A 23,332-nucleotide genomic window follows, 5' to 3' on the forward strand; every position below is an offset into this window, starting at 1 on the left:
AAGTCGTGATTCTTTCAGGGTGTATTAGAATCGCGGGTTCTTCTTGGGTTATCAAATTACAATGACAAAGAACTGTTGATCTAGAACATCGTCTTAAAACACAAAGTACGTTGTATTAGGTCGTCCGAAAAATTTCTTTCGTTTTAGAAGAAAATAATGGACGCACAACATTTTCCGTTTTATATTATTTTATCGAATTACCTATGATCCATCTTGTTCTATCAAAATAAAGATCATAACGTTCGATAGATTAGGTTTCATGTTCGTATAAAGATGCATCGTTGTAAAAGACGTGTCTGTAAAAGAAAGACACTTTTCGGACAATCTAATATTTCAAGCGAAAGGGAACATTTGTCTGCAGAAGAGAATCACACAACGCGCTTAAACGCTATACCGTAGACGCTATGCTGCAAACGGTTATATAAATCTTTTGTTCAATAACAGCCTAGCAGTCACATATTCCAAGAGTATTTAGTCTCATAATTATCTTTGCCGCGTGTATACATTATAAGTCGAATTCTATTCAATCTTCCATGTGTTTTCCATATGTAGAATGTCGATCAATAATCAGGAAAAGGAATTTCTCGCGCGTCGATCGACTGCTGGGTATTGGTTGGGCTCGGGTAATTTCGTAAGTCAAAACTATAATAGCGAGAAACGACACGGCGTGTTTGCACATTTCGACGGTGACACTTTAAGCGGGAGGCCGCATTGAACACAGCCAGACATTTATCGTTGTATACATTGTATATATTTGCTCGTGCTTCCAGCGAGCTTTCGCGTAGAGCCGTTCCCCTGTTGATTCAAAATATCGTAGCCATTTATTCAGCAATCATCGTCGAACGATTAGAAATAATAAAGATCGCTGGTTGCGTTATTATTTATCCCTTCTCTCTCAGCGATACGCCAGGATGATTCGATCGCTCGCTGCACGCGCAAATATTCTTTTAATATTTAAAGATCCTCCCGTGTAACCGCTTTCGTACAAATACTCCGGCCGAGTGTAAATATGTACAAAATATACATCGGCGGAATGTATAAATACGAGGACTATACACTTTCAGGAATAAAATATTTGTCGCTCGTCGAGTCGATGATTCCTCTCGTTTGGTTTTACGGAGGGATTACAAGCCACGTTTCTCTCGCCACGGGCCAATAATTCCCATCCTTTGTTTGCTTTTTGTGGCAGCAGTGATTAGAGTGATTAAAAGAAAGATTATCGTACGAGTTGATAGTGAAACGCGGCTTTCGTTTTTTCCGTTAACGAAGATCATTAAAAAAAATGTGCAGCATTGCTGAGAATTCAGGACGATTAAAGAACTGCCAATGGTAATACGAAATGGGTAATGTATTAGCGAGAAACGAAGCTATTGAGACAGCGATCATACCCAAACCCACGTCATTCCGCACTACCTGACGACGAACCTTTAGACTTTGACCTTACCTCTGCACGTGGCCCAACACTAAATTTTCCCCATTACGTAGGGCACTCGGGATCCTTTCTTTGTCTCTCAACTCCAACAAACTCGACAGATAAAACCATTCGACCACGAGACTAGTCTTGGGTACAGTCTTGGCCGTGATTTGAACTATTTGAATACTTGGTTAACTATTTTATTACTTCGTTATAATATCGTACTTAACCACTTTTGTGAATAAAAGCATATAAAAAATTATAAAAGGACAGTCAAGCAAAGCTATCGCTCAGCTCTTCCTTTTTTATCACCGATTTTACGTGATACTATCAACGACAGGAAATTAGAAAACGATCAATTATTAAATTTATCAAGCATTTATTTATCAAAGTTATCGAGATGAACTATCCGAAGGAAACAACCACGTCAAACAAAGATCCTTTCATAGACCCTTCTAAAATTCTTCCATCATATAACTTCGATCAATATCGTGTAAAAATATTTACAAACATCAACACGATACCACAAACACCAGTATACTCCATAAATCACGAGAAATCATCCAAAATAAACAAAGATGTAGACTTACTGCTACCTACGATTATTTGAATCTTCAAACCGTAGACCATTCGTGTCAGATCGGTTATGACAGCCGAGACGCCGGCTTTGAAGCGAATACGTAGCGTGGCTTGAAACGAATCTGCCTAGTATAACGCTTGTTAATCGCATTAGCGCCAACATCGCCGATAAATCAGACAATTAGCGGCCATAAGCGCATCGTAAATCGGAATTATCAGAATCGGCTAATGCATTTTGATGCTGCCTGTTTGCTTGGTAACGCGCTGCGGCGGGCCAGCATATATGTTTACCAGTCTTACGATCGCTGGAACCATCACCTGTTTGTTCTGTCAACTAGGAGCTCGGACCGCTCGTCCCATCCTGTCATAATCGAGTCTCGAAGTAAAATTCTGTGCGTCGCACAGCTTCCAACCCCTTGCCACGATTATCCAACTTCTGGCTGTCGCTTCTGATACGATTCGATGAATTCTACTTGATTGTTCCTGCAAATATTCGCAAGGATACACCGTTCTGAATACAAAGGTAAGGTTTTTCTAATTATCTTGCAATTATGAAAGGAGTTTGCGATAATAGGAAATAATTGTTACTATGAAAAGAGAACTAGGTGTCTTTGTATCATACATGACAGTTCTTCTCAGTATATGAATCAGCTGAGTGAGTTGCAACAGACAGTCAGTCGGCTGTCTTGGAAAGAAGAAAATCTGACGATTGGAACGATCGATGAATATTTTAGATTTCTATGTAGCGGCACATGAGTCACAGGACGATTCGAATCGAGGGTCTCGTGTTGTTGTTTTGCCTCGGAGTATCAACGCCGTTTTCGATGTACAAGATTTAAAAGTAAAGAAACTTCGGGCAAAACAATATCGCCGCTACGCGTAACCATCGATAAATAGACGAACATGCTCTCTAGGACGATCATAACCGGTATCATTATAGCGAGTAGCATTGTGCGAGCGACGATTGGGGACGTATTATACTAACTCCGTATTTTTATACTTATATATGATTTTTAAATATATCCGACTATCGCAATTAAATAAATCAACGCGTTTAATATTCCACCACAGTTATCTTGGTCCACTGGATACTTATCAACGAATGTACGGTAAACACTGAAACTTTTCTAACACAGTTGAGTTCGTTGGATCATTTTAGAGACAATCGCGCTTTCTAATTGTCGGCAAATTATTTAAGATTGAAAAAAAAGTACGGCAGGATCCTTGTTGCGCTCGAAGTATTTCTCAAAATACCAGAAATGTTTTTGATTTTATTAAAACTTGGGTCGAGCAGTCGCAGCAACATTAAAAATAAAAGGTGTACGAAGATTTTCAAACGAGAGTGTATGTAGAATACTATCGTTCCACTTTTTATTGCGTTCTCATCTCGAGTTTTAAAACCGAGAACCTGTCACGTGCCAGTGCGATTTCTCAAGAGAAAACCGTCTCTTCTTGCAACTCTCTCTGGTCAATCGTGGTTGGCACGGTTTCCCACGATCGAGCTGGCATCTATTTAAAAAGCAATCGCCTTCGAGCGTCGGAGAAGTTAATCGCGACGCGAGTACTAGCCGATGTAAACAACCTCTCGATGATGCTTCTAAGTCCATCGACGTCGAACCAATTCCCCGAAGCGACCAACGCATCCCCTGCGTTACTCCCATAATTTCCCATGCGTTCTACTCGTGCGTGTTATTCACAGGGTATACATATACGAATTCACCTCGTGTTACGCGCGTTCTTCGAAATACTCGACTATCGATCCTGAATTACGTTCCTCGATATTCTGCGTTCTAGATGATTAAATGCTATGTTCGATCAGTTTCGATACGAACCTCTCGAAAGCCAAACTTCTCGATTTACGACTCGGAGATACTCGATGTACGATTAGGGGACTCTGTCGACGTCTTTGTAGGTGCATATTTTTACGAGCACAACTAGGGAAACGGAATCCAGAGAAAAATTTGTCTCGTGTACTGGATACCATAACGAGTGGCTTAAAAAATTATACATTTTTTAGGGTAGTTCGAACTGGAAGCCTTTGACACTCCCTGTTTCCTGACTCTCACTTTTTTCTGTTTCTTGCCATTGATAGTCGATGCTTTATCGTTAATTAATTTCCAATTTTCTGTGAACCTTGAATTATCAATTTACACTGCCTTCGTGACTTTTATTGCTTCATTTACGTACCGAGAATACCAATTTTGAACTATTTCAGAGTATTCGTCTGAATTATCACACAGTTTGTAACTCTCGCAAATATAATGCCTTCTTAGTTAAATGTTATGTCCATTTAATCAAATCGATTATTATTCGATGTAACGAGCTTACTTTCCCAGTGACTTGATATTCACCAGATATTCTACCTCATAGCTGCTATATCCAAGTTTAATTGAATCGGTATTTCTGATTCTATAGTATTAGATTGCCCGAAAAGTGTCTTTCTTTCGCAAACGTGTTTTCTACAACAGCGCACCTTCGTATAAACGTGAAACCAAATCTGTGAAATGTCGCGGTGTTTATCTCAACAGAACAAACTGAATCGTACGTAATTCGACAAAATAATATAAAACAAAGAACGTTGTTTATTTCCTCGTAAAACGAAAGAAACTTTTCGAACAACCTAATACTTCACGGATACAATAGCTGCTCACGAATCTCGTGATTCAGTGCCCCCAAACCCAGTGACGCGTTTCCACCTATTCCGACTGAAACTATCGAACGACGAATTACCACGCGATTAAACCTTCGTCTCTAAACTCGTGCATCCATCCACGATGTTCTCATAGCACGATATCGTGGTCCACGTGCACGCACCACGCGAAAGGCCACGACGTAGCGTCGTTCAGGCACGAAGCAAATTCGAAGAGAAAGAAAGAAGGGGACAGGTTACCCGGTTGAACGGGGGTACGAATATCTGGGCTAGTATTCCGAATGTTTTGACAGGGGGTGGCTGGTCACGTGTCGGTCTTGTGTTTGTAAAACATCGCCGGCTCCCTTATCGCGGCGATATTAAGCAGCAGCACCGCCACGTGACGATCTATTGTTCGCATTGTTGCGGCTCGAGAGAGCAACGATACGGCATTGTTGGCCAGGCGAGACGCAACGCCGTGATTTTGTTTCTCCGCTGCCGATAATCTAATTGAAATTAATTCCCTTGCAGCGATACCAGGGGTTAAACAATAAGAGAAAGAGAGAAAGGGAAGAACATTTCAGCGGACTGGATTAAGTAGGAAGATTTTTCAATTTCATTTACGTAGTAATATGATTTCTGTGATTTTCCTTGCAGAAACTTTTTAGAAAGTAAATTTTTTGAAACTTCAAATTGCTTTCGGTAGTTTATACGGAAAGAATTTCATAATAGTTTCTTTTTCCTTTCGTTCGTTTGCTTTTCTTGTCATTTTACATGTGCAATTTCTTTTTGGAAAGAAAACTTTGAGGGGCACTTTGAAAAATCATTTGTTGCTTTAGATAATATTTTCCTATGGAAAAATGTAGGTTGCATCGAAGATAGGAATACGCGGGAACACAGGAAATACAGAAATTACCATTTTGAACGTTTCTGCGTGAGATAAAAAGTCTTTAATAAAAATCTCTCAGACTAAGACGACATTGCTAAGAAATCCAATAATCAGTGTCAACAAATTAAACAATATACATATTTTTCATCGTCTCCGTGAACTCCTCGCCGATAATACAAACAATTTTATCAACCAACGATTAACGATATCGTTGGAAGTATTCTTTCATAAAAGGCTGCAGAGTACGAATGAAAATCTCTTCTTTCGTATTAGATTTTGGTCGCACGCTGCGATCATTCTGTTTGCATAATTTCCATTCGCGAGTCTTTCGTCTAAAACGGAAAAACGTCTGGTTTTTCCAACGGTAACTGCGAGTTGATGCGAGATAGTGGAAAAAACGCGGTGTGAAACAACACAGGGTAAATACGCGTCGCGATATTATCGGGCATCAACCGATCCGATTGAAAGACGATAATGTTGCGCCGTCTGATGAAAAACAGCGCTATGCAAACAGCCGATTTTTGCGTCTACCGTGCCACGGCGCCGTAAAGTTCCTTGCCATTTTCAAGCTGAATGTCTATCTCTCGGAACGATGCTGTGCCAGTTTGATCGGGTTTTCCAGGAAATGGCTATTTATTTGAACGAGAGAAATGCTTGAGAATCTTTCTGAAAACATTGTAGTCTACGTATAGAGACGTATTATTAGATTTCAAGTGGCAGGAAAGTATTCGAACACTTTTGAAGCATCGTTAGCAGCACTGTAACGAGACCTAACGATTAGACTGCGGATTTTTATACAAATTTATATCTTATAAAATCTAAACGGAGAATTTTTCGTTTGCTTTGAAAACGTTGTAACAAATATCTTACATTGGATATTTTATATGTCGGGTTGGCGTTGGGACTTTGGTTTGGGACGTGTAAAGAATCCGCGCCTGGGTCGCTCATCGTCGTTGTACAATCGATGATATCGTTTATTGTCACAAATAAAATAATAGAATAAACTATTGCACTCAATACTCAAACGATAACGACAATGATCGTGGGGTCGGTATAACGAATCCACGGCCCACGGGATAACTGATGCACTTCGCTTCAAGATCTCACTCGCACTCCACTTGTGATACCTGTCCCTCAATTTACTCTGTACTACTCACACACTAGGTCTGGCTAGTAAGACTCCAAGCAAGAGAATCTTCTCTCCTCGCTGCCCAGCAAAGCTATATAAGGTGTCCTTACGGCACCAGGTCATCGAATTATTCGGAGAAAATCCCATAATGGGCGACAGGTATACGGGCTGATGACCACTTGACCAAAGGCCACTTGACAATTGTGTATGATGCTTTATCCTCTGGCGACTATCCGTACGTCGCTAACTACGTGGCCGTTAGGTCGTTTCTTGCCAAATATCGGTATGGCCGATTCATTAAAGGCGAGCTATACAATTCCCCGTTTCCGTTAGGTGGAACGTTTATCCCGCGACCGTGGCTAAGCTCGGCGACCGGTCGTCGCCTCGAATCCAAACTCATTGTCTCAAGTTTCGAATAACTGTGTTTGGATTATTTCGTAATCGCTACAGCATTCGGGCTTTTTCGAGTGATTCCAACGGGGGTCTCGTTATCCTTTCATCTCCGACATATATATCGTTATATTATTTGTACTTTTTTGCACTTTGAAATTTCCGATAAATAAATACGTAGAAATCCGTAGTCTGCCGATGATTCGATAAAACGAAATACGAAATACGGTGAAAGAAGGTACACGAATAACCATCGCGCGATGTCTCCGCTTCCTTTTTGTCATTAACTCGTCAGCCATCCGATCCGCGTTCGTTCGTTTTCGCACCTTCGTTTGTTCTCTCATCTGTGCAAAATTCCACGCATCCACACGCACTCGTACGCATCGTTTATTCTCATACGCATTCGTACGCTATATCGTTCTCACGTGAATAAAAAAACAGACACCTCTGCCTGTCATCGTCGATAAACGTATCTCATCGAACCACCCAGGAAAGCAGAGAAATTTTCAAATATTCCATCGTAAACTCGGCTCACGATCCATTCAGCGCCCCGATAATTAATAGTTCGATGAAACGATAGCACGGGTAGAAAATACGAGTAGAGTAAGTAGAAAGAGGTAGGAGGTTAGGACTTAGCGTTGACCAGGCGGAAGTTCGTTAATAATTCGGCCCCCGCGCGCTTTCCTCTCGGCAAAGTCTTTTTGAAGCGGGCCCAGTCTCGTCGAAGCTCGCCCGTTCTTGACGAAAAGGTTAGAGCGAGCGAGAGAAAGAGGAGACGCGAGGGGGATGGTTGCAGCGCATGCCACGAGGGGTTGAAGTCTGTTTGCTCATGAAATATGCAGGCATGCGCCCTCCATAACTGCTCGAAAGCACTGAAACTTGCGTGCAGCTTGGCCGGGCCACGGGATTTTCTGCCCCTTCGAACGTTTACCAAAGCGCAACGTTTACGTCGATGGGAACACGCGTTCTTATCGACGCGGATATCGACTCATAGGCCCGACAACCGGTTACTCGTCCGTGCAACTGAGTAATTTTAAGTTACAAAGACTTTCTCTTCGTGGATGTAAGATAAACCTCTTTGTGGAAGTAGGTTTACATGTTCTTGGCTTTTGGCCGCGTTTCTACGAATTTGCCTCCATCCGAACCACTTATAAGTCGAATAGATCGATTACGTATCCGTGCATTCGAATAATTTTAACTTGCAACCATAACTTTCTTCGTGAATGTAAAGTAAGTCTTCCTGCGAAAGTACGTAGCTTTGTATGCTCTTGGATTCAGATTCTGTTTGTCCGAGTTTGATTCCATTCTAACGTTGAATCAAATAAACTCTGGAAAAAATTCCGACAATGTGTCGACGAGACATTTTCCTCTAAAAATTCACACCGCTAATTTCCTCTATCAGGCTTTCAAAACCGACTCCTCCAAAGAAGCTAATTAAAAAAAAAAAAGCAAGAAACGATCTGTAGCCTTTTGAAAAAACCCATAAAATCGCGTGTTTCCTCGAGTTTGGTACCGCTGTACGATTAAGTGAGTCGCGAATCGCTGGCAGAAAGTTAGACATATGGTGAAAGAGCGTGCAGGTTGCGTGGGCGTAGCGTGTCAAGCGTTTTTACGAGCCGACGAGCTGCACGAAAGCTCGTCACGTCGACGTGTGTATCCGTCGAGTCACGACCGGATTATTTAACCCCGTGGAGAGCATATGTCGCCATCCCCTTGTATCTAACCGGCTCGGGTTATCGCAATTAACCCGCGTCGAAATCAAGCCGCCGATAGCGATCGCCTATAAAAAGCCGTTTTATTCGGCCACCTTACTCACCACGGTGCACGATATTTAGACAGCTTGCAAAATTTCTCGTTCTGCGTTTTTAACTTTGCGCGTAACTCTCGTTGCATCTCTGCGCTCGAAGAGATATCCAAGTGGCTACGAAAAGTATTTGTACGTATCCTTATTTTTCAATACATTTCACTTTCGTAGCGTTGAATTTTTCTAACTGTATCGCTTGCGTTTCAGCTTCACGGAGCTTCCGGCTTTTCACGTAACTTCATCCAAATTTTATACATCTGCTTTCCTTACATTTGTTTCATCTAAGCTTGTGCTCCTTACTCTTCATTGCGTGAACTATGGATTAATTGCTTAAACGATCAGTGCAAGATCAGTCTTAAACTCTTAGCAATCTTCTAATAATTTGCTCTGATTCTATTAGATCGTCCGAAAAGTTTCTTTCGTTTTATAAGAAAATAATGGACGCACTACACTTTCCGTTTTATATTATTTTATCGAATTACCTATGATCCATTTTGTTCTATCAAGATAAAAAATCACAACGTTCGACAGATTAGGTTTCACGTTTATATAAAGATGCATCGTTGCGAAAGACGTGTCTGTAAAAGAAGGACACTTTTCCGACAACCCAATGCTACCGAATGACGCGAAATTTAGTATTCTTGGATTTGATCGATTATTATATAAGTGTCATAACAGTGATGTACGAATTACTTTTTTGTGATCACTGTATGTGCAGCTGTAAGGTTTGTCTATGGCCTAAATCGAGTTCCTGCTGGTTTTATTTAAGCAAATTTCTGTACGAAAAAAAGTCACGTTAAGAGGGATGTGTAGAAGGAATCGGGTGAGTCGCAGGGTGAAACAACCGGGAGGGTTGACACCGAGACTGAAAAAGTCTGCGTCAGGCAAACTGCCTACCCTTTGCTGTCGCTTGCACTCGACCACCTCCGCAGGACATTGGGATTTTAAACAAGGACACCTCTGTTAAATTCACGTCTTTGAAAAAGAATATATCGCGTAACATTTAACTTAGGTTAAAATGTAATACAGTTAAGGTTAATAAAAAACATTGTTGATAATTGTACGAGAATAATCTTGATACTTTGAACGATTGGACGTGCAGAAATAAATTGTAGTCACTTTGGTCTTGATAAAAAAATCAATTGCTTGCGATTGAATAGAGAGAAATAAATTTGCAAATTGGATTTCGAAAACTCGACCTTTTTCTTCCGGGAAAATGGAACGACGCAACGTGAAAAATAAGAGATCTTTAAGAACGCATTAATTACGAAGGACGTGGTTGCGTCATGGTAATTTCATAATGAGGTACTCTGTACGGTACACATGCCAGTTAGTCAACCTGCTGGCCAACGAAGCGACAATTATCGATCGAGCAACGAGTTCTCTCTAATATGCATCTACGTACTTGGCGATCGATCAAGAAATAGGAAGTTAAGAGCTGAAACTTGAACGCACTTTGTCCGCATAATTATTACGGATACCTGTACAATTAAAATACCACAATCTCAAAAATATCGAAATCCCAACTCTGCAGAAACAGTATTTTAGTTGTTATCCGTAAAAGATAAAAATTAATTAACAAACTAATTAACAAACTAGTAGCTTTACAAAAAATACAATGCCATATTGTGATAAAACGTAGAAGCACGATGTTGAGCAAGTAAAATGTATTAAGAAAAAAAAAGAAGAAAATAAAAGTACGCACAATCGTGCGTAATCTCCAATACACATAGCGCAATAAAGGGATTACATTGAAAATTTCACCAACGATTACACGTAATAATTTCCATAAATTACACTATTTTATCTCTGTATTATTAATATGCAGATAATAATTTCCACTTGTTTTGCAAGACGATAACAGCTATCAACGATTCGCAACAATCGTAAGGGAACGATTCAACGGCGATATAAACGTCTACCGCAGACGCGTGAAATTAATAAATTTTTGTTGAATCAGCAGAACACGGCCAACTATACAGCTACACGCATTCTTTCTGTCAGCTCGAGCAGGGACGAATAGCGTGAGAGAGGGTTCACGTGCACGTCGTTTCAATTCGGGCCGATGCCTTGGCCGATCGGACACGGGCCTCGTCGTCGAACGATCCGATGGATCTTCTTCGGCGGTGCGTCGTAAAAAATTCATTACTCGGCCGGGGAATCGATCGTGAACCCGTGTAATTACCTGCCCTCTCGATCTCGCGAACTCTGCCTCGTGGCTCCGCTTCGTTCATGATAGAAGACGTAACGTGCAAAGGAAACACCGTGTGTTCTCTTATAATAAGAGTAATCGTCGTAGTAATCGTTGACAAAAATGGAGATTACCCGCTTCTTATCCTTTTCGTAATATTCTTCGTTGTTATTTATCGATTTATCAATGACACCTTTAACGATTTGGTAACGATTTTGTATAATTTGCGAAAGTGATTCATGCGGTAAATGATTATAATATAATTCTCGCGGCGAATGGGTTTGTAGTACTTTGTGTACACGTTGCGGTGAATTTTGATCCATTTGGAAATTCTGTTTCTTTCTGATAGAAAAATGTTGTTTGAAGTCTCTTGCGTTGCAATGAAACGTACAGATAATAGAAGCAGCCGTCAAAGATAAATGCAAGATAGGTAGGTGCTTGTTTATTTATCGTACAAACACCGAGAATGTTCTTTGCCGTAGTCAGAAAGAAAGCAAAATAATTTCTTAGAAATTACAGCAACGATTCTAAATGTTCGTACTTAAAAAGTCAATTTATCGTTCCATAATGTTGATCGAACGAATATCTGGAAATCGTTTAACAGCAGAGTTATCGGTCTTACGAGAGATCTATAATTTCGGGCAGCGTTCAAAACGTCAGTAATAATATAACAGATTCATCGCGAAACCATACAATCTGATTTGTTTATTTGCTTATTTTGGGCTCGTTTGTTTACGTTTCTCGCTTGTTTATTTACGTTCTCCGGTTATTACACGAACCGTCTATTTGTCAAATTGGTTCACTTTGCGAAAGAAAAAATAGAGAAACCTGAAGAAATTATACGAGACAAGTGCGAGAAGACGCGACGACAACAACAACGCACACACAGGTGATTTGGCGTTAGAATTTCAGAAATTTCATAAAATGAGAGGAAACGGATTCGATCGTGTTTTATTTCTTCTCTGAAATTATTCGTCGCATATTTTCGCACGTTTCGCGTGAAAAGACGAACGAGCGAACCGAGTGACGGTGATCCCGTGGAACACGGTCGTAACGTACGATTCTTTGCACGCTCGAAGAAGCATCGAGCGAGAGAAACAGATAGCGAGGATGCAACAGAGGAAACGCAACAGAGGAGAGAGATCGATTCTGAAAGAACGAAGCTCATCCTTCACGGAGAAGATTTAATTACAGTCCATTCAACGCCTCGTAAAGGCCGACTTTCTAGAAACCCAACGTTCCTCCGCTTCCTCTCTCTCTCTCTCTTTTCCTGCGACGCCGCTTAAAATATCTACTCGCATACTTGTTCTTCCCGGATTTGCAGTTTCAATGCTCGTGTCTCGATATACGATATTTCTACATTGTTTGGATATACTCACAATATTCCAACGCAATGTATTTTTCCCTTTTTTTCTTGTAATGCAAGTTACATCGACTGGTGGAATAGACGTAAAATGAAATAGGTGGAACTGTAAATACGAAAGACGGTATAGACCAGAGGTTCGACGTTTTCGCGACGCGGTATCACGTAATTACTAAAATTGACAGTTTTCTCCATTTTTATTCGAATCGTATTTTTTCTATTCTATTGGACAATTTCTTAAGTTCGAGCGGAATAAAAATGAATCGATAGGAATGATTTATCGTTTCAATCCTACGCGGTAGATTTATCTAAAAGATTAAAAACATTTTTTTTTTTTTTTAATTGAAACGAGAAGAGGATTACGATATAAAAAATTTGAGGATCGAAGATAGCAGTACGGTTACGATTTTTGGACGACAGAAATCGAACGATACCGATGCGTCCAGCGCTGCTCCGAAGCTGATACCAATGTACGTGCTCGTACGTTGCAACGATTCGAAAGTCATCGTGAAAAGACGAGGCTCGCTACCGAAAACTTCAACGTAGAACAATTCTTTCTATTTTTCATCCGTCAAGTTTTATACGTTCTTTAAACTCGCTGAGAAGTTTCTATGTGCATTTCGATGAACTTCGATCGTCCAGCTGCTCGTTCTAATTTACTGGCCACATAGTTGTGATTGTTCTCGCGAGCGAACGACCGACTGGCGCAAATCGTGGAACACACTGCAAAATTAACGATTTGTCCCGCATCGGAACAATGGCATCACGTCCGAGACAGTGTGGATCCTCGATGCCGACAAAAGAACCATCGATTAAATCTTTCCCGTCTAAACGATTGTTATTAACCTGGTATAATCAACATTTTATTCGCTTATGGTTCGTTTTACTTCGATCTGGAATCTAGAAACTCATACTTCTTATAGGCAATTTACGTTACTACTATAGAGAAAATAATAGCATACCGAGAAAATACAACATTTCAATGGCAAGTATTAGCTCGTAGTAAATAGTAAATGATAAATAGTAGACAGGCGCAAAATGCAAGTAGTTTCCCATGCGTTTACCTATTTAATTCTGCCATTCTTCGTCCTCTATTTTTCGATCGATCGATGTCTCTCACAAACAATTTTAAGCTCTTACGCTTAATTTGATTGGTTCGAGTAAAATCTAAAGAGTATAATAAACGCCGTTGAAAATTAAATCTTAAAATGAAATAAGAATTCGTTTAATCGTTTCCTCTGGAATAAACGAGTCTTAAAAGAAGAGGAACGATTTAAAAAGTATACTCATTGACTAATCGTCGCGTTAATGGGCATCGATATCCGGAAGAAACGAGATTCGTCAAGCAGCAAGAGAGACAGAATCGCTTTCCATGTCGCTTCTAATCAAATTTCGCGAAGCCTGCAATACCGACGAACTGCTTAATGAATTGTATCAACCGGTGCAGGGCCGACGAGGTGAACACGATTTGACTAACGAGGCAGATTCTTAAACGGACGACCCACTCACCCCCTTCGAATTTCTTTCTGTCAGTCCACCGCGCGTTTCTTTTCTTCTTCTCTTCCGTGATTATCTTCGCCAGAATTGACTCGATTCGTTTTCTTAATTCTCGATTAGGCTACTAAATCCTGGCCGAGTAAATCGTTCAACGTGAAACATCGTCGCGATTCTTCGATATTATCGTATCGCGTAATGTTTAGTGAGAAGGACGATTTTATAGATCGTGAAAGGATGCAGAGGATCGGACGAGTGTGCAGTCTGGCGACGACATTTTTCCTCCTCGGCTAAGAGCTTGAGAAGCGCGCGTGTTGACTTACTTGGTTCACGCAGGACGATAAGACGAGCGTGTCTAACGAACAGATAACTGTTTTTCCCGGAAAAGCTGCATGGTACCGATGGAACGGAACTCGCTAGTGGAATCTCGATGATTCATCGATCAGTAAGACGATTGTAAATTCGCTTTTTCAAAGATACCGCCGCGTATCATCGAGTATAGTTTCTCTTCAAGGTTCAAGAAGAATTCCAAGACGACGTTATTGCGAATGAACATTCTCAGCTGGTCCTACGTTCTATTTTCACCGAGATTCTACTTTTCTCGTTACGTTCTCAAACGCACGAATTTTTCACGGAAAAATTTACATTCGACTAATTGCTAACTCTGATAAATTCGCCTCTGAAGATGCTGCAAAGATAAAATCGTCTATCAAGAGGAAAGGAAAAAAATGAAAAAAAATCAACGAAGATAGACGGTCGTGGATCGACCGGAAATCGCACGTGATAATCGCGGCGCTGTTGCCTGCGTGCTCCACCCTCTGTAAAAGATCGTTCGTGGCGGAATCGATCGCGATAGGAAATCGTTGGAGGCGCGGACGATTATGTCGGGGTCTCCGCGGCGATACGCGTCGACCGGGGCAAAAAGTGTATACTTTATCAGGTGTGTAAACAGTGGCGTAGCTCGACAGAAAATTATGGCGGAACCGGTGTACTCTCGGGCGCTTCGGCTCCGGCCGGTCCCGGCCTTAAACAGAGTTGTAAATTAATGCAGCAGCCGAGCGAACCAGCCCCGTTGCCCGGTGCTATTAATCACGAGCAACTTAATTACAGTCACGCGCTGCCGCGTCATTGTTCCCATCCATGATTCCAGCACGACGCGCGCCAGTAGCCGTGGAAAAACTGCGCCGCACCTTCTCAAATTGCACCTTTAATTATATACTGAATAAATTTCGAAATTCTTGACAATTCTTCAGAGGAATTCTTCGGTATCTTTTCGAGAACTTTCTATAGATAGAGAGATATATCGTTTGATTTACAGTGGCTTCGCCAAAGTATTCGACCATTTACTATAGGAATTTTTTACGAATATATATCGTGTATATATTAGGTTGTGCGATAAGTTTCTTTCGTTTTATGAGGATGATGAACACCGCGACATTTCACAGACTTGGTTTCACGTTTATATGAAGGTGCACTGTTGTAGAAAACACGTTTACGAAAGAAAAACACTTTCCGGACAACCTAATATATATATAGTATGATTATATATAGTTTTTTGAAATTTCGTTAATGAAACGCGATCATCGTGATCATAATAGGCAAATTTCTCGCCTTGTTTCAAGAGAGACGCCAGGACTCTAATGCTTCTCTTGGAATACGAGAAATCGTTTTGTTCGTAGAAACAGAAATAAAATTGAGACGTAGAAGACTCTAGGACCGCGGCGATGTTGAGAAAATTGTATTAGGTAGTCCGAAAAGTGTCTTTTCTTCGCAAACGTGTTTTTTACAACAGTGCACCTTCGTACAAACGTGAAAGCAAGTCTGCGAAAATGTGAAAAACGAAAAACATTGTGCGTCTATTATTTCCTCGTAAAACGAAAGAAACTTTTCGGACGACCTAACATTTCGCATTAAGAATTCGTTGAAATTTAAGAAATTGACGAAAGTACGTGTATTTTAATTAGAAGAAGAAAACGAGGAAAGATACGAAGTATAAGAATTTCGAGAGAGCTGAAACAAGGAAAAGAGACATCGAAGAAGTTGAAGATACTGAATCGTGTGAAACGATTCTCGAAACTAACTATCGATGCTATAAAATATTCTATTTTTCTTTTCTTTCGTTCTTTCTTTATTATCCATATCTTAGGTGAAATTATATTTCGATGAACAGATACGTTCAAAGGAAAAGAATCTCGAGTGAATCAGCGTGAAAGCAGCCAATGACACGCGAGAATCCACCTAATATAATCTGTTCGCGTAAAAGAGATTGGATCGGTCGTGACGGTAACACGCCATGGAGAAATCGTAATAAAATAATTCTACTTGTCCCTGGATTTCACGTACAAACATGCGCATGTCGCACGGTACGTGCACTCGTTCCTCTAAATGTACCAGCCTTACTGACGATATCTATCCAATCTTCGGCTTCATATCCCGCCCTATAAATACATTAGCTGATAACGAACGTTCCAGCGACGATAAGATACACGGCGAGAAGAAACGTTCGTGCGACTCTCCTAAAGAGGAAAAAAGGTGAAAAAAAAAAAAAATGTAAAAAAGCGAAGAAATAAAATACAAGATGACGTTCCGTGACAGGAACACGAATATCCATACAAGAACGAAAGAAATTTGAAAAAAGAAGCAGAAAACATAATTACGAATAATATCTCCTCGTTGTCTCGAATAATCTCATCGTTGTTCGTTTCTCGTATATTTCTTTGCTGGACATAGACTACACCGTGTTTTCTCGTCGTTTCGTTAAAGAGACTAATCGTGCCTCGTAATATTCCATGCAAAGTTAAAATCAAATTTTATATAGAAAATTGCAACACGTACTTGTTGTATGTACGATCGATTGGATAGTCGATTAATTGAACCAATAAAATTACAAGTCGGTACAATTCAATATAGTTAAAAATCATTCAAAATAGTACAAGCGAATCCAATGTATAGAGAACCACGCAAATGCTTCTCAATTTCGACATTGGATACGTGGATGGCCATGGGGAAAAGAGTTAAGAAACGTTAAAAAACAAAACGAACGTCGATCTATTTAAACAATCGTTGGTTTTCGAGCACTTGGAAATTCGTGGTCGTCGATTTGTCGATCTTTACGTCACGATGACGACCGCGCGTAGTTTGCACAAGTGTTCGGTGTCTTGTTAATTGGCCCCTCGTCGAACGGATGCTAATAAATTTTGTTTCGTTACTTGGACGAGCACCGGCGCTTTTCAATCCCGCATCGTCGATTCGCATCGGGTGGAGGGGAATTATAACAGGTCTTGTGTACGATCGACCGAGAGGAACTTTAATTAAAGTTAATTCCGATACACGCGTTTCTTAATTATCCATGCTCGCCTGTGTGCGAGCCGCGAGATCGTAATCAAGCGTTTCTTGATACACCAATCGAATCGCTCTGTTTCTCCTTCATTTTATCGTCTTCTGTGCATTTTATCGATGGTGCACATGCGTGTCCCTGTTGGTTGGCGATCTACACGAAGGGTGATCGTTTTTTTAGAAATTTCCACGTCCGATTTCTGATATGCAGAAACTAGCCACGAATATCATGCCACCTAAATATTTATGTTTACATTTATTGGAAAATCGTAAGAAATTCTATCTCGTTTATCCCTTTGACTATCGATCGACTGACAACGTGCTGCAATACATAACAAAATATTATCTTATGTGGAGATGTTATCTTCCTTGCACAGTTATTTACCTATTGGTTAAGACCTGCTGCTCGTACGAGAGATTTTACAACAGGGAATACTTGCTTGTGTCGTCGTAAGAATTACGAGTCTTACAGTTTATATTTTTCCACATATCCGTGCGATGTACGGGCTCGACAGTTTCAACGACGAGTTTCCAGGACGGAAGAATCGCCAGGTTCGATATTAAGGTGCTGATCCAAACGATCCGAAACATACCGACAACGTTAATAATTTGAAAAATGGCTCGGCGCAAAAATTTCACCGATCGAGCGATATCGAAGCGAGACAGAGGAAAGGAAAGAAATGTAGAAACAATAAAAGGATTAGGAAATCTGGAGAATATAGAAAGACGAAGGAAAAATAGAGAACGTGAGGAATTTGTAAAATACAAGAAACAACGCATGAACTAGCGTGGAATATTACAAAAATTATTCGTGATGTCGAAAGTGGTCAAACGTAGGAAAGAAAAATTGTAAGTATCTTTATTCAGAGGATGACCTTCCGTTTCCAACAAACAGCAACGCGATTAGATACAAGTCCCTGCATAATCGTTCTTTGCGTAAAGAGATAAAATCTTTCGTACATTTGTATGCTTTACATATCTGTTTGAGAACGAAATGGCACACCGAAATCTTGGAGAGCTCGAAGATACAGAAGACTAATTATGGTAGAAGGTTTCGCCGATAACGATTCTGTAAATAAAATAAAATAGCCTGTGAATCAAAATAATTCCACTCTCCTTCTTATTTATTAATTTTTTTACCAGTATATCTAGATCGCGAATCTGTTTACACGAATTTATAATTTACTGCTGGAAACCGAGGATTTACTTGAAGATCTGTTTCAAATTCTACATATTTTTAGAGACTATATTTTTCGTAGATGCATAAATATCCGCGAGCTACTTTTACGTCGCTGTCAAATGTTGATGAAAAAGACAAACCGAAATAGAATTATACGAAAGAGAGAGAGAGAGAGAGAAAGAGATCGAATCAAATGCACAACAAATATTATAACATATTAAGTGTACGATTAAATATTGAAACGTTTGAGATTCGAGTTTGAAGTGTCAATGAGGAACGAGTATTGACATCCGCGTTTTAAAGGAAGAAACAATTGGAAGATAATCCTAAAAACCATCAGTGATGGTCGAACAGCCGACTCTGTGTAAAACTATAAGCCGATCTAATTTGAAAATTACACACTTAAGAAACGAGGAGGGGAACAGGGACTTAATAATTTTTTGATCAAACGTCTATCAAAGGAATATAACAAATATTAATCTTTGTATAAAATAATATAACGATAATGTCAACTTCTCGAAGAAAAGAAACTCACAAACGTCAGATAATAATATTTCTTCTTAAAACAATTGGAAACTAATTTTAAAATCACACACTGAAAACGCGACAGGTGAAATAAGAATCGTATAAGTGTTTGATCAAACATTTACTAAAACGAATATAACAAATATTAATATCCACCGCAAAATACAGCAAAGACAAGCGTAAAAAGTAATCGATACTCGTCGAGTAATAACAACGATCGATCAAATACTTTTCAAACTGCACAGAATCGAAATCTTTGAAAAACCTAAAACGGCTGTCCAATTTCCACCAAATCGCTGCTCCATCGAGTCGATTTGCAAAGAATCGTAAATAGTCTGCGAATTTTTATACAAATTTATATTTTTAGCAACAGAGAAATATGTTATTTTCATTTGCAACGTAAAAGAGATGGAACTTAAATAGAAATTTGCTTATTAAAAATTTATCACAGTATCCTCATTGAATATTTTCTACGTTTTTACGCTATACTGTATGCATTTTCTATTTATCTTTGCGCCTTAAAATGTTCCATCTTGACGATAACGAGTTTCTCATCAGAGACATAAAAATCCACATTCTAATCGGAAGAAAAGGACAAAGTCACTGAAAGCGCGGGAGACACGTGGAGAAAGTCGCGCGTGTCCAGTGGTGTCGGCGTCGGCGTCGGTGTCGGCGTCGTCGCCAGGGCGCACTCCGAGCGGCCAAAATATTTAACCTACGATTAACCACTCCTCTCGTACACAAAATGATTCAAGAATCAAATACCAAGAGTCAACCGTGGGGTAGACTGAGTACATATTGTACCCGAACGCTATCGCCAGCCGTCCTACGTGGATACGGATACGCGTACTCTGCTTTCCCTCTGTGTACGTGCTGGCGTGTATAACGACGGTATAATGGCAGACGCACACGTACGAACGCGCAAACAGCGGAAGAGGACATGGAAGGGAAGCGGAGAAAGAAGGTTTGCTGGATGGGGGTGGTTGAAGTGAGAAAATGAAGAGAAGAATGGAAGAGGAGTGGGCCAAGGTAAAGTGGACGAAGAGAGACGAGGAGGTGCTACGATGCAAGAGCGAAGGAAAAGTGAGAAACGCGGACAAACGAGGAGGAGAAGGTTGAGCAAAACTCGGAGAAGGAGAAAATGGAAAGATACAGGTAGATAGAAATGCGTGGAGGGGGCAGAGGGGCGGGTAGTGGAAAAATTTGTGGGTAAAGTAAAGAATAAAGAAGGAGAGAAGAAGAAAGAAGAAAGAGGTGGAAGAGCAGAAAGATGGAGATGGATGGAATGGATGGGATTTTAGATAAATCGACCGTGTCGTAATGCTCGAATTTTTATGTTTCGTTCGTCCACAGAGAGTGGGAAAGGCGGGAATAAAAGATGTTTAAAAGAGAGAACAATTTGTAGCTATAAAAGGAGAGAGTAGAAACTAGGAAAACAGGGTGAAAGAAATAAGTGGAAAGGGAAGCATAGGGCACGGATAATAAAAGTATCTGTATGTACCCGAATATGAATAATTGAAACGAAGAAAACGAGAAATACAAACAGTGCGGAATAGATGCTGAAGAGAAAAGCAACGACCGGAAGAAACTCTCACGTGGTGCTTCTAAAAAATCTAAGCGCGAAATCGCTAGAAAAGGAACCGCGTACATAAAACTACGTGCACCAGGAAAAGACAACGAAACAGAAAAGAATCTCTCAACAACAAAAGGGGGAAAAACGGTAGAAAAGAGCGAACAAAACGGGGCAGGCCGAGAATGAAACGTCGTGGAAATGAGCAGAGAAAATCGAGGTGGAAAAGCAAGGCAGAGAGGGGAGAAAAACGGGGAAAATCAAAGCTGTGGGTGCCAATGAACACATATACACGCGTCGTTTGTGCCTGGTTGCGTTTCCTTTTTACCCTATATTTCCACGCACGTGTCTACGTATTTTCACGTAAATATTTTCCACACACGTTATATATACACTCATACGTATATTTAGTCATGTATGTATATGCAGGCCATCACACGCGTGTATTAGCTAGATATTCTCGCCACACAAACGTACATACACCTACGCGTACTGCTTACGTATTTTACACCCACACGTGCGTTTGGACACATATCTTTCACGCATACGCGTGCATACAAACGTCAACGCGTGTACTGGCCACGTATTTTCAACGCGCACACATTATACCTAACGTGCACACACGTATACGTGATACACATATTTTCTACACACTATATATGTATTAACATCATCCTGCGCGTACTCGTATACGCGCATACGTACACGTACGTGCGGACAGTCGTCGGAGAAAGAGGAACAGGAGGAGGAAAGAGAGGGAGAAAGAGAGCGTCGACAGAGATGCTGCTGACATTGCTTGAACATATTTGAGTTGCTCCGCTCATGACCAAATATTTATTTATTTGCACGGTAATACACATTTGTATTAACCGCGTAGCACGATTCAAGGCACGTTCATTCAGATTTCTCTGGCAAATTTTGCGCGACCCGCTGCACGACTAATTAGCGACGTGTCCTCCCCCTTTCCTCGCTGGCCCCACGCCCTTCCATACGTATATTGCTCGCTTATTAACCCTAAAAACTGGCCATCCCCGATCGTTATTTAGTTCGCTCCTGCGGTGTCCTGTTTACGCGAGTTTTTCCACCGGTTAAAGTATCGTCGCCAAGAAGATTATTTCCAAAATGATCGACGAACTTATGTACGAATGAGAAACATTGATTCGGTCTACGTACGTGGTTTTCCAATAACTTTTTAGGGTAATTAGTAGGCTACGAATTCTTACGGAAGCTTATATCTTAAACAGAGATTCGTTCTACTCGTTAAAAATCGTTAACGCTTGTTAAAGTAATTAGGATATTATTTCTTTTTGTTATTTGTTATTTATATATGAATTGTTAAAGTAAATAGGATACTTGTCCTACTTTGGATACTTTATATATTCTTGAGTATCGTATGCGTACTGTTTACGTTTTTGTATCTTGAAATTTCACGCAAGTGCGCAGAAAACTATATATATATTACGTGTCGGCTTAATAAGCGTTTCGAGTTGTCCATAATCTGCCCCATTTTAACGAAACGCTTATCGATCCGCGTTTCGACGCGCACGTTTGTCTGCAACATTACATCGAAAAGTATGTTCATGCTAACGACAAGCAAACAAACCGAGCGTGTTCGATTCTCACCGTGTAGTTGGGTAATCCACCTATTTACCCGTATATCTAACTCCTTTTCCACTTTTTTCTTCTCTTTTTCTCTTCTTTTTTGCCTTTTTGTTCAAAGAATGAAATAACACCTGCGAAGATAGCCACCGTTGCCATCGACGCTCATTTTTCGAGCCAATAGCTTTTTCTTCTTCTTCGCGTACGATAAGAAGAAATCGAGTGACGCAATACGCGTATAAAATTCGAATTTTTGACAAAAAGAATCGTTATTTAAGCTTTGGATGTTTAACTTTCAACGTTACTGTACTGTTGAACGTCGAAGCAAGAAAACAAAACATGTTGTTATTCAAAACATGCTTCGGGTATAATTTTCTTCTTATTTCAAGTACAACGATAAGAAATACACGGAAATACGCATACAATTGGAACGAATTTCTTCGTAAGAAAACTTGTCACCCTATCATCGCCGTCTCACGCAACTCGATCGTCGTACAGGTATTTTCTACCTTCCAAAAATTCCAAAATTCCTTCGCTGCGTAACTCTGTCGCCGAACAGATGGCACGAAATTGCTCATAATTCGACGATGGGTCGTCGATCGCGCTCGCGAATGGAAATGTCGCGAAACATCGGCTGCTGTGTTTACTCGCAATTCCGCGACAGCCGATAATGGGTCCTCGACCCCCTTCAGATAAAAACCAGCACATCACCTTACCACGAACGATCGAGTAATCGTGGAGATACCGCGGGAATAGTTTTCACCGATAATTAATCGATGGAAAAAAGCGGTCTGTTTGCGACCGACCTACATTACATTGCGATAATGACGCTCTTACGTGACTGCGCCGGGCCGCAATCGTTTTCAGAACATGGCTCGATGAGAACGATAATATTTGGCTAACTCGGGAAACGCGGGTTCAAGCTTTCCTTCAGCCAAACTACCACGTTGCTCTTCCTTCTTTGCTTTCCATTCGTTTCGGTCTTTCTGTTATGTAGGAAGATTATTTCGGACCAGGCTGCTGATATTCGCGCGTTTAACGACAAATTTCAATGTACCGTTTGGAACTTGTAACTGAATCTATCGAAAGACAAGCAATTCGTGCGTGGATACAATACATGATTGATACATGTTATTCGGTCGCACCCTGTATATGATTGTCGTTTATATTATTATATTATTTTATTGAATAAGATATGATTAATTTCGTACTATTTCTATTATTATGTTCGTGCATAATT

The 23,332-nt window shown here is 40.4% G+C and overlaps 1 protein-coding gene across 1 annotated transcript in view; it reads left to right on the forward strand.

Moving 5' to 3' along the window:
- The first annotated feature begins 1,563 nt into the window (after positions 1-1,563).
- LOC139987168 (protein transport protein Sec61 subunit gamma) overlaps positions 1,564-23,332 on the forward strand; it is a 119,507-nt gene continuing 97,738 nt past the window's right edge. The window contains exon 1 of the mRNA XM_072003123.1: positions 1,564-1,573. The gene's annotated coding sequence lies outside the window, so the exon portion shown is untranslated. The remainder of the gene's footprint in view (positions 1,574-23,332) is intronic.

This window comes from Bombus fervidus, chromosome 5 (genome assembly GCF_041682495.2).
Source record: "Bombus fervidus isolate BK054 chromosome 5, iyBomFerv1, whole genome shotgun sequence".
Lineage (NCBI taxonomy): Eukaryota > Metazoa > Arthropoda > Insecta > Hymenoptera > Apidae > Bombus > Bombus fervidus.